A 14,985-nucleotide genomic window follows, 5' to 3' on the forward strand; every position below is an offset into this window, starting at 1 on the left:
GGTGGTTCATTCCCTATTGCTGTAATGACAAGGAATTGTATTATGATGGAACTCCAAAATATCCTTTTCTGATGTTAAATAAATTTTATATACATATGTGTGTATGTGTGTGTGTTTGTGTGTGTGTGTGTGTGTGTGTGTGTGTATAATTAGCAACCAAACAGAAGCCAATCCTATTTATTGTCATGTTGCTTGGCTTTATATGGCTACTTTACCAACATACTCAAAATTGTGCTAATTTTCTTTTCCACTTTTTTGTATACAATTAATCAGAAGGGTTTTGGGCACATATTATCCTTCTCCCTTTCATGGTGATATACTTTTGACTTTTGTTCTGGTGGTTTATATGAGCATAAATAAACTTTTATTATTGATTGTTTTTAAATTTTGTTTTATTTATTTGAAAGACAGAGTTACCAGGAGAGTTAGAGACAGAGAGAGGGGTCTTACATCCTGTTCACTGCTCAAAGATCACAATGGCCAGAGCTGAGCCAGGAGCCTCTTCCAGCCTCCCATGTGGGTGCAGGGGCCCAAGGACATGGGCCATCATCTGCTGCTTTCTCAGGTACATTAGCAAGGAGATGGATTGAAAGTGGAGAAGCAAGTACTTGAACCAGCGCCCATATGCTATGCTAGCACAGCAGGCTGAGGCTTTAATCCACTGTGCCATCGAACCAGCCCCTGCTGATATCTTCGAAGCACAGCTATAGATGATAGATGACAGTATCTCTAATTAGGAGATTTTCTTTTCTTTTGTTTTTTTTTTGGTAACTGACATGGTATTTTCTTTACTTATTGTTGATTTTTTCTGTTATTTCTCATGTTTTCTGTACATCTAATACATATTGCTTCACCCAATTCTCTAGTGTTTTTCATGCTATTATTGCTCCTACATAGTTGCGTACTGCTATTTCCAGTCATCAGAATATAGGTTATATACTGATATGCATATTACTTTTTAATTTTTATTTGTTTTATTAATATAAGAAAATAAATTTTAGGGGCTGATGCTGTGGTGCAGCAGGTTAACTTCCTGGCCTGAAGTGCCGGCATTCCACATGGACACAGATTTGAGACCCGGCTGCTCCACTTCTGATCAGGCTCTCTGCTATGGCTTGGGAAAGCAGTAGAAGATGGCCCAAGTCCTTGGGCCCTGAACCCATGTGGGAGACCTGGAGGAAGCTCCTGGCTCCTGGCTTCAGATTGGCACAGCTCTGGCAGTTGCAGCCAACTGGGGAGTGAACCGTCAGATGGGAGATCTCTTTCTCTCTCTTCCTCTCTCTCTCTCTCTCTCTCTCTCTTCTCTGCCTGTCCTCTGTGTAACTCTGACTTTGAAATAAATAAACAAATAAATAAATATTTAAATACAAATATTGTTCTCTATGATATTCCTGGTAATTTCCAAAGTATTTGCTTTATTTCCATTCACTTTTCCCCCCTATTTTCCACTATAAAGGTAATTGAATGAACTATTTTTAACAAATTCTCTTTTATGTGTTTATCACTTTATTATTACTCCTATAAAATAACAGTTATACCCTCAGTAATCACAATGTAATTTATACTCTAATAAGCCAAAAGTTTTTAATCTTTACTTTGTATTTGAGTGTATGAATATTGCCCAATTACATCATCAAATCATAGTGCATACCAGTGCTAGCACCATGAGCATGTGACCATGTTTGTTAGGCTTTTTGTTGTGCTGTCAACTCACTCAAAATTCTGGAACAAGCAATTTCTAGCTTCAAAGCTTGTTAGAGACATCTAGGGCCAGAGTACTCTTTGACTGTTTCAAGGATGTTTTTCACCCTTTATGTATGTTTTATGGGTTTACCTTCCTATTGATATTGAAATTTTCAGTAGTGCTCTTGTTGTTCCTTTAAGATCACTCTGGAAGGTGCAAGATCTTTTCTGAATTTTAGTTCCTGCAAATTTTTATATGATTTTCTTGGCATTCATCATTCCTGCCAAAATACTTTACACATTCATGGTTATCACATCATTTTATCATAAAAATTACACTCATCCATTTTTGTCTTTAAATTCAAAGCGATTACCTACATATAATTTCTAAAATTTTGTTTTCTAAGTGTATTTTGATCTAGCATCAAGAGCCCATAGACAGCTTCATTGGCTTTCTCATTGTAGGATTATTAGCCCTCTGAATAATGCTTAGTTTATCTTGGAATCTTTCATGTACACAGTATCTCTGAATGGTTTATCACCAGAGTATTTGCGCATGCTATGAGAATCACACATTTTTAAACTATTTTGTGGTTTTAGAGAACCCCAAATTTGTCACTGGTATTGAAATTTTTGGTAGCATCAGTCAACACGAGAATACCACAGATATTATCCTGGTAACTGCCCTGATTTTTACTTGATCTTTCTTATCCTTTTTGTAACTAATTATTTAATTGTAATGGAACATTGCTGAACAAATTGCTTTCATTAGCTCTTACTCTACCATTGCTCCTGTATCATTGCTCAGTACTACTTCCAGTAATTACCATATAATTGTAACAGCTGTATGCATCTTTTTTTTCTGCCAAGGACATTTATTGGAGCCTTTTGCTTAATTAAGCCCCAGCCCCAGCTGGGCTGACAGCAGCCAGGCACACAGAGGGAGGGGAGGGGCCAAGAACCATCTGTTCCCAATGTAAACAATGTTAGTAAAAAAAAAAAACTTTACAATAATACATTTTCTCTCATCTTGGGGGGGGAGGAGTGGAAGGAGTATTATTTCAACAGTTCCATTTCTTAAAAAAAGGAAAGAACAGGGAACCACAGGATACATGGATGTGATGTGCATATACACACATTTGGAAAGACCATATGTACAGGTGACGTAGGTCTCAGAGATGGGGGGGGGGGCATGGGCACGACAGGGTTGTGCAGACAACAGCTTGAGATGCACGCCCACCCGCTGGCTCCTGCTGCCCCTCTCCTCCAAGGGACATGCCCACCCACCCAGCACCAACAAAGCCTTGTTTCTCTCTGGCCCTTAAACACTTGCCACCAAGGAGGCAGAAGCCCCCCCCCATCCTAGAGCTGGTTCCCCAGGTGGGCTGGGCTGAGCACTCCACCACCTTGCCTCCCAGGGAGCTCAGGGTACATCACCCCTTCTGCCGGGGTCCCCCATGCCAGACGCCGTCCCACTGGCCCACTGACGGCACAGAAACAGTCAACATTCCTGCAACTAAGAGGAGGGGCAGACGGTGAGCATCCAGGTTCCCAGTGCCCGCTGCCCCCTGCCAGCCCCCAGCAGGTGCCCAGCATGGGCTGCTCTGCCTCAGCCTGCAGCAGGCACAGCCACAAGTCCGCCTTGGCAGCAGGGGTCTTGGTCTCTTGCTTCAGAAGGGTCCAGAGAAGAAAATTCCAGCCAAGGATGGAGGCTGCCCACCTGCTTGTCTGCCTTAGAAAAACTTCTCCAGAGAAGAAACCTGGGAGGAGACAGGTTCAGAGCCAAGGTGGGAAGAAGACTCACTTTTGTTTTGTTTGCAAGACGTGTGTGGTTGTCTCATGTGTGTCTCTGTGTGTGTGTATGCTGAGTTCTTGTCAGTGGCACTTCCAGAAGTCTTGTGGACACAGTTCCCCAGAGTAGGGCCTACAAGGCCCAGGTGAGCCTGAGGAAGGGGAGCATGGTTCAGGTAGCTGATGATCTGGCTCGGCTGAGGCCTGAGTTGCGTTTGATCACCTTGCTGCTTCCTGGGATGATGTCTGTCGTTAGCTCCGTGAAGCACATGCCCAGCTCTTTGGAGCTGTTGGCCTTCAGCCCCTGCTCCTGGACAGAAGTGCTGGTGGTCATGCACTCGCGCCCAGGCCAGTGCTGTCACTCAGGTCATCTGGCAGAGAAGGCATCTTCTCCACCCGAGGGGCCTGCGTGGCCAGGAATGGGGTCCCTTCGGGGACATGCTCACATCTGTGCCATTTCCCAAGGCCTGGATGGCGTTCCGGAAGTGCAGGTTCTCTGTGAAGTCCCTCAGGAACCTCTCACACTCCTCCTCCATGTTCCCACTGCCATGACAGCTGCACCATGCCGGTGGGGCAGGAGTCCACATAGTTGGGTGTCATGTCGAAGCCAATCATGCCCGTGTAGGAGCCCAGACACGCTTGGTAACTGTCCCCTGGGCAGCTGGTGAGTGTCCGGTAGGAGGCTCGACAATTGGTGTGGAAGTTGGCCAGCCGGGACCGGCACAGGTGGTCGGTGCAGCACAGCACATGGAGATCCAGGCAAATGGATGCTCCTTGTCCTGGTAGGAGCAGCTGGGCAGGATGGTCTGGCAGCGGCGCTTGGTGCACGCCTGGTCTCGGCAGGAGCACAGGAGCATGCGGTAGGTGTACTCGCTGGGCACGCAGTTGAAGAACTGGTGCAGGGCCTTGTGGCACTGGCGATGGCTGCAGCGCTCTGAGGGCAAGCTCCCTGGTTGCAGATGGAGATGTAGGAAGAGCGCAGCTTTTTGAAGTTGCTGTTCAGTTTGCAGGCCTTGGCCGCGTCCAGGCACTGGTTGCTCTTGGCGCTGACCATTGGGTCTGCCCCTGCCCCTGAGAAGATGGGAACAAGCCTGAAAACGTCAGAGAGGCAGGAGGTGAGCAGCTCATAGGGAGAGGACTCGTAAAACTCCTCCCCCTCGGTCAGCCCCGGGTGGAAGCTCCAGTAGATCTGCAGGCACTGCAGCTGCTTCATGCCCTGCTTGCAGCGACAGTCATACAGCGGGCTCTCCTGCAGTAACTCCAGGGCTGCCTGGCACTCCTTTTTGGCCATCATGGTGTTGGAGTCACAGCTGTGAGGCACCACCGCAGCGTGTGGTAGCCAGAGCTGCAGTTGGATTCCAACGTGCGCACAGCTCATTGGCCAGGACACGGTCCAACGAGGGCGCCAGCCCTGGAGCACAGGCCCTTCAGAGAGGAAGGGTGGGCCAAAGAGTGGAAGGTGTCGGCTAAGAAAAGGCAGAAGGCGTTTGCCAAGATCATGCTAAATAAATCCAAGGTTTTTTTTTTCTTTTTTTTTTTTTTTTTGGCTTTCTCCCTGGGGCCTGGGCCAGAAACTCACTGGCTCCCCTGGTCCTGCTCAGGCTCAAACCCACCCACCCAAGCCTCCCTACCCTCCTCCTCCTCCCTGCCTCCACCCCATCCCACAGCGGGCAGCTGCCTTCATTTTGTTTTATTTTGTTTTAATTTACTATTATAACTTGTATGAATCATCAATATCCTAGGGAAAGCCAATTACAATATAATATCAACAACAAAATGAAAATTTCTATTTTGTTAATGATTTTATATACACATCTTTTTTATTTTTATTTTTATTCACAGGTAGAGTTACAGTGAGAGAAAGGAAGGTCTTCCTTCCATTGATTCACTCCCCAAATGGCTGTCATTGATGGCACTGCACCGATCTGAAGCCAGGAGCCAGGTGCTTCTTCCTGGTCTCCCATATGGGTGCAGGGACCCAAGCGCTTGGGCCATAATCCACTGCCCTCCCAGGCCACAGCACAGAGCTGGACTGGGAGAGGAGCAACCGAGATTAAAACCTGGCACTCATATAGGATGCTGGTGCTGCAGGCAGAGGATTAACAAAGTGAGCCACTGCACTGGCCCATGTACACAGCTTTTAAAATCTTGTCCAGTATAATCATTTTCACATTCCAGGTGGTATATTTTTAAATCTTTCTTTAGTTTTGATAACCCACAAATTGTCCTATTGTTTTGAACTCAGTAATATAGTGCTGCTTACAAGTATGCTTCCTTCAAGATTTATTAGATATTCTGCATATATTCACTTTATGTTTTCTTGATTTCCTTGAATTTTGATGCAAATGTAATGAAGTTTTTCACCAAGTGGTCATTATAAATGGTTGTCAGTTTCTCAATTCTTCCACCTATAAATTGAGTTTTTACTTACAATAAATAATGTATATTAACAAATGCAAGCCTTTTGTATTTTTTGGTTTATCTTTGAATATATTTTCAACAGATATGTATATTATGTATGTTCTGTCAGCCACTCCTACTACTGTGCACTTCAGGACATCTTGCCACATTTTAATTGTGAGAAAACTGATACTAAATCTCTCTTAGCCGCTGAATTACACACATTTCTCAGAACCAGCATAGTCTAATGGAACAATGTTCTCACTATTGGCTATATACGTTTTGTCTATTCCTGAGTTCTATATTACAGTAACTTCCATTATTACATTTTAAAGAGTATCAAAGAAGGAGGTACCTTTCTCTGAAGGGAGCAGAGAACTTCCACTTTGACCATGGCCTTGTCTAAATATGATCAGAGTCGGTGAACTCAGGGGGCTTCCATGGCCTTGGCAGCTCATGACAAGAGCCTAGGGTGATTACTGAGGCCATAAACAAGAGTGTCAATTTGTTAAGTCAACAACAGGAGTCACTGTGCACTTACTCCTCATGTAGGATCTTTGTCCTTAGTGTGCTGTACATTGAGATTTAATGCTATAACTAGTACTCAAACAGTATTTTTCACTTTATGTTTCTGTGTGTGAGCCAACTGTTGAAATCTTTACTTAATGTATGTTAAACTGATCTTCGGTATATAAAGAGAATCGAAAATGAATCTTGATGTGAATGGAAGGGGAGAGGGAGTGGGAAAGGGGAGGGTTGCAGGTGGGAGGGACGTTATTGGGGGGAAGCCATTGTAATCCATAAGCTGTACTTTGGAAATTTATATTCATTAAATAAACGTTAAAAAAAAAGCAAAACCAAACAAAACGAAGAGTATCTCTAGGAGCTAGTGTTTTGGCATGGCAAGTAAAACTGCAAACTGCAGCACTGGCATCCCATATGGGCGCCAGTTCATCACCCAAGTGCTCCTCTCCTGATATAACTTCCTGCAATTGGCCTGAGAAAGCAGCAGATAATGGCCCAGCTCTCTGGGCCCCTGCCACCCATGTGAGAGACTTGGAAGAAGCTCCTGGCTTTGGCTGGGGCCAGGGCTGGCCACTCTGTCCATCTAGGGGGTGAATAGCAGATATAAATTCTCTCACTCTCTCCTTCTCTCTCTATAACTCCTTCAAAATAAATAACTAAATCTTGAAAAATAAAGAGTATCTCTAGATATAAATACTTTTCCTTGAAAAATTTCCTAATTATTGCCATGATATTTATTTTCTTTTTTTTCTTTTTATTTTTTTATTTATTTAATGAATATAAGTTTCCAAAGTACGAATAATGGATTACAATGGCTTCCCCCCCAATACCGTCCCTCCCACCCACAACCCTCCCCTTTCCCACTCCCTCTCCCCTTCCATTCACATCAAGATTCATTTTCGATTATCTTAATATACAGAAGATCAGCTTAGTATACATTAAGTAAGGATTTCAACAGTTTGCTCCCACACAGAAACATAAAGTGAAAAATAATAGATGATTTTTTTAATGATGATGAAATCAGATCAGACCTATTGTCATGTTTAATCCCAGTGAGAGTCAAGTTGGGAGTTGATAGTTTCTTTTCTTTTCTTTTTTTTTTTATTTTCAATACATATCGGGGCCAGTGCTATGGGACAATGGGTTAAAGCCCCGCCTGCAGCACTGGCATCCCATATGGGTGCCAGTTCTAGTCCGACTGCTCCACTTTTGATCCAACTCTCTCCTATGGCCTGGGAAAGCAGTAGAAGATGGCCCATGTCTTTGGGCCCCTGCACCCATGTGGGATACCCACATGAAGAGCCTGGCTTCAGATCAGCACAGCTCTGTCTGTTGCAGTCATTTGGGAAGTGAACCAGTGGATGGAAGACCTCCCTCTCTCTCTGGCTCTTATTCTCTGTTAACTCTTTCAAATAAATAAAATAAATCTTAAAAAATACATATGCTCTTTTCTTTTTTGTAATGTAATATATTTTCACCAAGTCTCCCTTTTTTATATCTGCTTTTCGTATTATTATTGTTCGTATAAAGTAATAAAGTATTTACATATGTATATATGAAATACATGAAACTTGTGTAACTTAAATAAAATTTTAAGAAATGACTTTGAGAATACATGAGAATTGCAATAAATTAAATTTAGAAAAATCAATGCTAAGTAATTGAATAATCACAAGGGAAGAATACCAATCTAAAGGATGGATAATTCCATAGTCATTGGCTAAGATGGAATCCAATAAACATCAAAAAACTGTAAAAAAATATGTATGGTCTGAAAGGATGAAAGATATCACTATCCCAATGGTTTGGGAAATGATACGTGAAAGTAACTAGGAAAACTGGCATATTGTGAATATCTTGAAGGCCTCAAAGTGTAAATAAGGAAGATAGCAACAGGTTTCTAATGTTACCTCTGGAATGAACTTTATAATTGGTGCTATACATAACATAGAGTAATAGATTCAGAAGCAAAACAAAATTAATAAGAAATGTGGATATTAAGAGATTTATTAAATAGATCAGAGTTGGCAAACTCAAAAGGCTCCCATAGCATTGGCAACTCATGACAAGAGCCTAGGGTGATTACTGATGCCATAAACAAGAGTGTCAATTTGTAAAGTCAACAACAGGAGTCACTGTGCACTTACTCCTCATGTACTATCTCTGTCCTTAATGTGTTGTTCAATGTGAATTAATGCTATAACTAGTACTCAAACAGTATTTTTCACTTTATGTTTCTGTGTGGGTGCAAACTGTTGAAATCTTTACTTAATATATGCTAAATTGATCTTCTGTATATAAAGATAATCGAAAATGAATCTTGATGTGAATGGAATGGAAGAGGGAGAGGGAGAGGGAGAGGGGAGGGTTGCAGGTGGGAGGGACGTTATTGGGGGGAAGCCATTGTAATCCATAAGTTGTACTTTGGAAATTTGTATTTATTAAATATAAGTTTAAAAAAGAGATTTATTAAATTTTGATTATTGTGAGCAGAAATGAACGGCTTGACAAAATGACAAGCAAGAGGATTTTTGTGAAAAAGTTAAATAAATTTATATTTAAAAGACACTGTAAGATAATGCTTGAAGATAATTAAGAAAAGATCATATGCGCTCGATTCTGTCCCGGTTTCTCCTCTTCCAGGCCAGCTCTCTGCTATGGCCCAGGAGTGCAGTGGAGGATGGCCCAAGTCCTTGGGCCCTGCACCCGCATGGGAGACCAGGAGAAGCAGCTGGCTCCTGGCTTCGGATCAGCGTGATGTGCTGGCTGCAGCGCGCCAGCCGCAGCGGCCATTGGAGGGTGAACCAATGGCAAAAGGAAGACCTTTCTCTCTGTCTCTCTCTCTCTCACTGTCCACTCTGCCTGTCAAAAAAGAAAAAAAAAAAAGATCATGTCATGTGACACAATAATAATATAGGAAAGGTACAGAAATGAAGAATAGCTTGGTGACTCTTCTGTGGCATAGTGGGTAAAGCTGCTGCCTGCAGTGCTGTCATCCCAAATGTGCACCAGCTCCAGTCCGTCTGCTCCTCTTCTGATCCAGCCCTTACTAAAGGCTGGGAAAACAGTAGAAGTTGGCCCATATCCTTGGGCCCCTGCACCCATGTGGGAGACCCAGAAGAAGCTCCTGGCTCCTGGCTTTGGATTGGCCCAACTCTGGCCATTATGGCCATTTAGGGAATGAACCAGAGGATGGATGACCCCTGACTTCTTCCTCTGCCTCACTGTAATTCCGACTTTCAAGTAATAAATCTTTAAAAAAGTCTCCTTGAATACTTTAAAAGATCAAATAATAATTTTTTGGTTGCATAAAACTCCAGAAAGGATAAAACTAAATACCATTTGCAAAGGAGAAGAATGTCAATGGATATGAATGATGGAGATTAATTGCAATAAATTTAGTGGCTAGAATGACAAACAAGGTGTAGATGAGTTTGATGAACTTTCAACAAAATCAATCAAGATGGCCACCAGCTGCCATAATAAGATTACCATTAACTAGATTATTGATACTCAAGGGCAAAAGTAATAAATTCAGGGTCAAAGAGAAAAGTAGAAAAGGGATATACATCCTATCATTTACATTGCATTTTCATTTTTGTAGGTAGAAATGAGTAATTTGGTATGAACAATGGAGTGAAGCATATTTGTTATATCATTGGAAAAGATGTCCCTGACAATTCCTTCACATTAAAATATGGCAAAATTTCATGCACTAAGCCCAGAAAATATCATGGAAGAGTAAGCATAAAGGTGAGATACCATTATCTCAATCTCAGTTATATCAAATTTCAATTCAATATTGAAACACGGTTACTCATGATTTTAATTAAATAAATAGTTGAAAAAAAGAATATATGATTTGAAGGGCTGAAAAATGTCTACAGTCTCAACAAGGTTTTGGTAAAATGTATAGATACAATTTAATAGAATAAATTATGAAACTTCAAATGATTTGATGCACTCACAATGAAAAAGCTAACAGAGATGTACACATGTTTTCAGGGATATAAAGCCTTGCAGTGAGACATCAATGACAAAAACAGATAAAATAATAAAATTAAAGACAAAACAAGTGGGAGTGACATGACAAGAAAAATGACATTATCATTCATAGGAGTAGAACAGTTATTAAGTAGAAGCAATAATAGCATGACAAACAAAAATAAAGAAACTGGGTGAAAATGGTTCATTAAATTTCTACTTGGAACAGAAAATAGGGTCCAGAATTGTGGTACAGCAGATAAAGCTGCTGTCTGAAAAGTCAGCGTCCCATATGGGCACCAATTCGAGTCCCGGCTGTTCCACTTTCCATCCAGCTCCCTGTTAATGCACCCGGGAAAGCAGTGGAGGATGGCCCATGTGCCTGGGTCCTTTCCACCCACATAAGAGACTCAGTTGAAGCTCCTCACTTCAGCCTGGCACAGTTCTGCCCATTTTGGCCATTTGAGGAGTGAACCAGCAGATGGAAGATTCTCTGTGTCTTCTCTCTCTAGCTCTGTTTTTCAAATAAATCAATAAATTTTTTTTGACAGGCAGAGTTAGTGAGAGACAGAGACAGAGAGAAAGGTTTCCTTCTGTTGGTTCACCCCCAGATGGCCACTACGGCCGGTGCACTGTGCCGATCCAAAGCCAGGAGCCAGGTGCTTCCTCCTGGTTTCCCATGAGGGTGCAAGGCCCAAGCACTTGGGCCATTCTCCACTGCCCTCCCAGGCCACAGCATAGAGCTGGCCTGGAAGAGGAGCAACTGGGACAGAACCGGTACCCCAACTGGGACTAGAACCCAGGGTACCGGTGCCACAGGTGAGGATTAGCCTAGAGAGCCATGGAGCCAGCCACCAATAAATATTTATTTAAAAAGACTATAAGGAAAATTTCTGGGTGAGGTGCTGATGCTGAGGCATAGTGGGTGAAGTCTCCACCCACAGCAGGCACCAGGTAAGGTCCAGGTTGCTCCTCTTCCAGTCCAGTTCTCTGCTTATGGTTTGGGAAAGCAGGATAAGATGGCTCAAATTCTTGGGCCCCTGTACCCATGTGAGTGACCTGGAACAAGCTCCTGGCTCCTGACTTCAGATTGGCTTAGCTCTGGCCATTGCCATCTGGGGAATGAACCAGCATAAGGAAGACCTTTCTCTCTGTCTCTCCCTCTCTTTCTGTAACTCTACCTCTTAAATAAATAAATAAATAAATATTGAAAAAGAAAATTTCTGGAAGTTAAATAAAGGAAATATGTAATGGAACATTTACATGAAATATTATGTCATGGATATAAAATATCAGTACAAAAATCCTGTAGTTTGAAAATTTTAGAATATCAAATATTTATTATCAGTGCCATAAAATCCAGAGAAGAATATCCTGCAAAGGAAAAAGACCATTATCCCTGGATGATTCTGAGATGTGGTAAACATGAAAGTTGCTAGAACTAATTGCAGAAATTAGATAAGAGTTGATGACCTAACAATGAAAATGCAAATCCAGGTAACCACAACATCCCTGGGTTAGAATTGAAATCAAGGAATTTACTTATGATATACGTAGGTCACTTTAATAAATTCAAAGAAAAAATGAAAAATATAGAGATATGTTATTATAGATTGTTAAGTGATAATTCTGAGTAGAAATTAATGCTTAGGTAGAGCAGTAATAGGTATACAAGCAGACATAACAGGTATTTATAAAGGTGGTTCCCAAATTGCACTTATAGAAGAAAACAGAAAATTACAAATATTCAATCCATAAACTACATTGCTACTAATTTCAGAGTAAACACATCTGTTTTTCAGTCTCATGTATGGACAATACAGAGGATATTCAATGAGAAATATAAATTCAGAGTCTGTAAAATGTATTGTAGTTTATAAGGTTTTAAAATATGTACAATAGTGGGTAAATAGTGTTTAGACTTCACATTCATGAATGTAGTACATTTTACATTTTATTCACAGTGTGAGGCCCACAATAGGTGCTCAATTACTGGGTCTGTTTTTTGTGAAACTAATGCATTATAAAATGTAGACTGTTTTTTTTTTTCTTTGTAAATTCATTCTAAAAATGAAAATATATACTATTTTTCATCTACCAGGAAGACAAAAATAAAAAAAAATGATGACACATAGGGAGTAAATCTGTGCTTTCATGGACACTGCCAGAGAGGGGCCACCGAAGACAGCTGAGCAGCTTGTGCACTGAGAGCCACCATGCCTAGGGTGTGATGGAAGTGGGGAACAACAAACAAAAGTAAAATAAAATGGAGTTAAAATGGAAAGCCACAGCAAAAAAAAAAAAAGAATAAATTTTACCATTATAAATGTCAGTACATTTATTATTATTATTTTTAAAGATTTATTTACTTGAAAGACAGAGTTACAGAGAGGAAGAGGCAGAGAGAGCGGGAGAAAGAGAGAGAGAGAGAGAGAGAGAGAGAGAGAGAGAGAGATCTTAGTTATTTGAAAGGCAGAATTACAGAGAGAGGTAGAGACACAGAGATCCTCCATCTGCTGGTTCACTTCCCAAATGGCCAGCAGGAGCTGAGCTGATGTGAAGCCAGGAGCTTCTTCTGGATCTCCCATGTGGGTGAGGGGTCCAAGCACTTGGTCCATCTTCTACTACTTTCCCAGGACATAGCAGAGAGCTGGATCAGAGGTAGAGCAGCCAGGTCTTGAACCAGCGCCCATATGGGATGCCAGTGCTGCAAGCCAAGGCTTTAACCCACTGTACACCAGCCCCAGAATATTTATTATTGATGTTCGTATGTAATTCTGAGCTCCTTGGCATCTGTTCCTGAAAAAGGAGCCTTATACATCTTATTATTACAAAAGAAAAACCCATAAATCTCTACAGGGAATTGAATTTTTCTGTATCCTGAATTCTCAGAGAAATTTCTTGAATGACCTTTAAAATATATGCAACCCACCATTCCTGCACTTCTATTTCTTACAAAAGATACAATATCAAATTTTAAACAGAAAAGATTTCAGTGAGGGCCAAGTGCACAGTATTGACATATATTTTGGGAAATTGGAATTGCATGAGATTAAATTGATGGAATGCATGTATGTAGGGTTCTAGTAGTCCAATTTGATTCAAGAATACCATGCCCAATACTCACTGGAGTGTATAGATTGTATATTTTTCTTGACTGGTTCCCAAGTCATTGTATCTTGGGTGCAAAACAGGCTCTGTTTTTCTTAATTATCAGAGAGGAGACATGTGATGCTATGAGACTACTAGCAGATAAATAAAAGTGCCTAGGTGTGGGAAGGCTTCTCTGAGAAACCCATATTTGATGGAATACAACAGATAAGGAGAAGCTGGGGAAGGAGGTAAGAGCATGTGTAGAAGCTGAGACACACTAATCTTTCTAGTCATTTGGTTTATTTTTGCCTTTCTTTTCCAGAAAGTAATTATCTTGTGAATTCCATTTATTATACATATTATTATTATTTTTTACTATTTATTGAACTCTTTATTTAGTGTAAGGTTAATCTTATGAGTATAACAAACTGAAAGTGGATCATTGTAAAAATTAAGAAAGAGAATTAAAGAGGGAGGAGGAGGAAGTATGGAAGTATGGGCAAGAGGGAGGGTAGAGAGGCTGGTGCTGTGGTACAGTGGGTTAAAATATTATACATATTATTGAACTTCTTTAAATCATATATTATAGAATATATGTATATTACTCACATATAGAGAGAATATGTATGTACTTTTTGAATAAGATGTGTGTGTATTTGTATAGATTGCCTCTTATATAATTATCTAAGTAATTTTGTTGATTTCTAGTAGTATGTTAAAATTTTACATGTTATGGCAAACCCATTAGTCATTTTAAAAACTTAATACAGCTCAGATCTCTGAATGTGCCTCAGTATACTTTGCCTTTCACCTGTTGTTCACCTATTTTCTATTGTACATTACTTTGAAGCCAGCATCTGCATTAAGGTCTTTTATATATTTTAAATTATTTTCTTATCATATATATTTAAATTATATATTTAAATTATTTCCTTAAAAATAGTTTTTAAGTAGAAATAATGAGTCAGAAATCTCTTGACTCCAGGTAAGATTTGTTGTATACTGCCACCTTCAGGTCTGTGCCTGTTTGTGGGGTTTCTGATTACAAGAGCCTGCTTGCTTTCTACCATCCCACTGCCCAGTGTTAAGTTCAGAATCTCAGCATCTCAAAACCTATTCATAACAATTGTCAGTAATGGCTTAGAAACATCCAAGGCTGTGGGTCTCAGGATAGAAATTGCGATCACCTGGGAAGCTTGAAAACACTGATTCCTGGTCCCAACTTGAACATTTTGTATTTAATGTTCCTAATTATTCTGAGGTTCATGTAATTAGACTTCAATTCAGGGCTGGTGATATTTGGGAAATAGTATGATACAAATATATCAAAAAAACTTTAGATAGCTGTTCAGTTTTTTCAAAAATGCTTATTTAACAATGTTCTATTCCCCACTGCTGTGCATATTCTTTTAAAGTCATATTTCATCAAAATAGAACTATTTTAGAAGAATTTAAACAAATATCAATTATATTTATTAAAACTTGGTAATTTTTTTTAGAATTAGACAA

General features: G+C 40.5%; 1 pseudogene; it reads right to left on the minus strand.

Annotated features, from left to right (window-relative positions):
* Window positions 1–3,603: 3,603 nt before the first annotated feature.
* Window positions 3,604–4,974, minus strand: LOC100344638 (GDNF family receptor alpha-2 pseudogene; annotated as a pseudogene).
* Between the last annotated feature and the right edge of the window lie 10,011 nt (window positions 4,975–14,985).

This window comes from Oryctolagus cuniculus, chromosome 3 (assembly GCF_964237555.1).
Source record: "Oryctolagus cuniculus chromosome 3, mOryCun1.1, whole genome shotgun sequence".
In the NCBI taxonomy this organism is placed as follows: Eukaryota; Metazoa; Chordata; class Mammalia; order Lagomorpha; family Leporidae; genus Oryctolagus; species Oryctolagus cuniculus.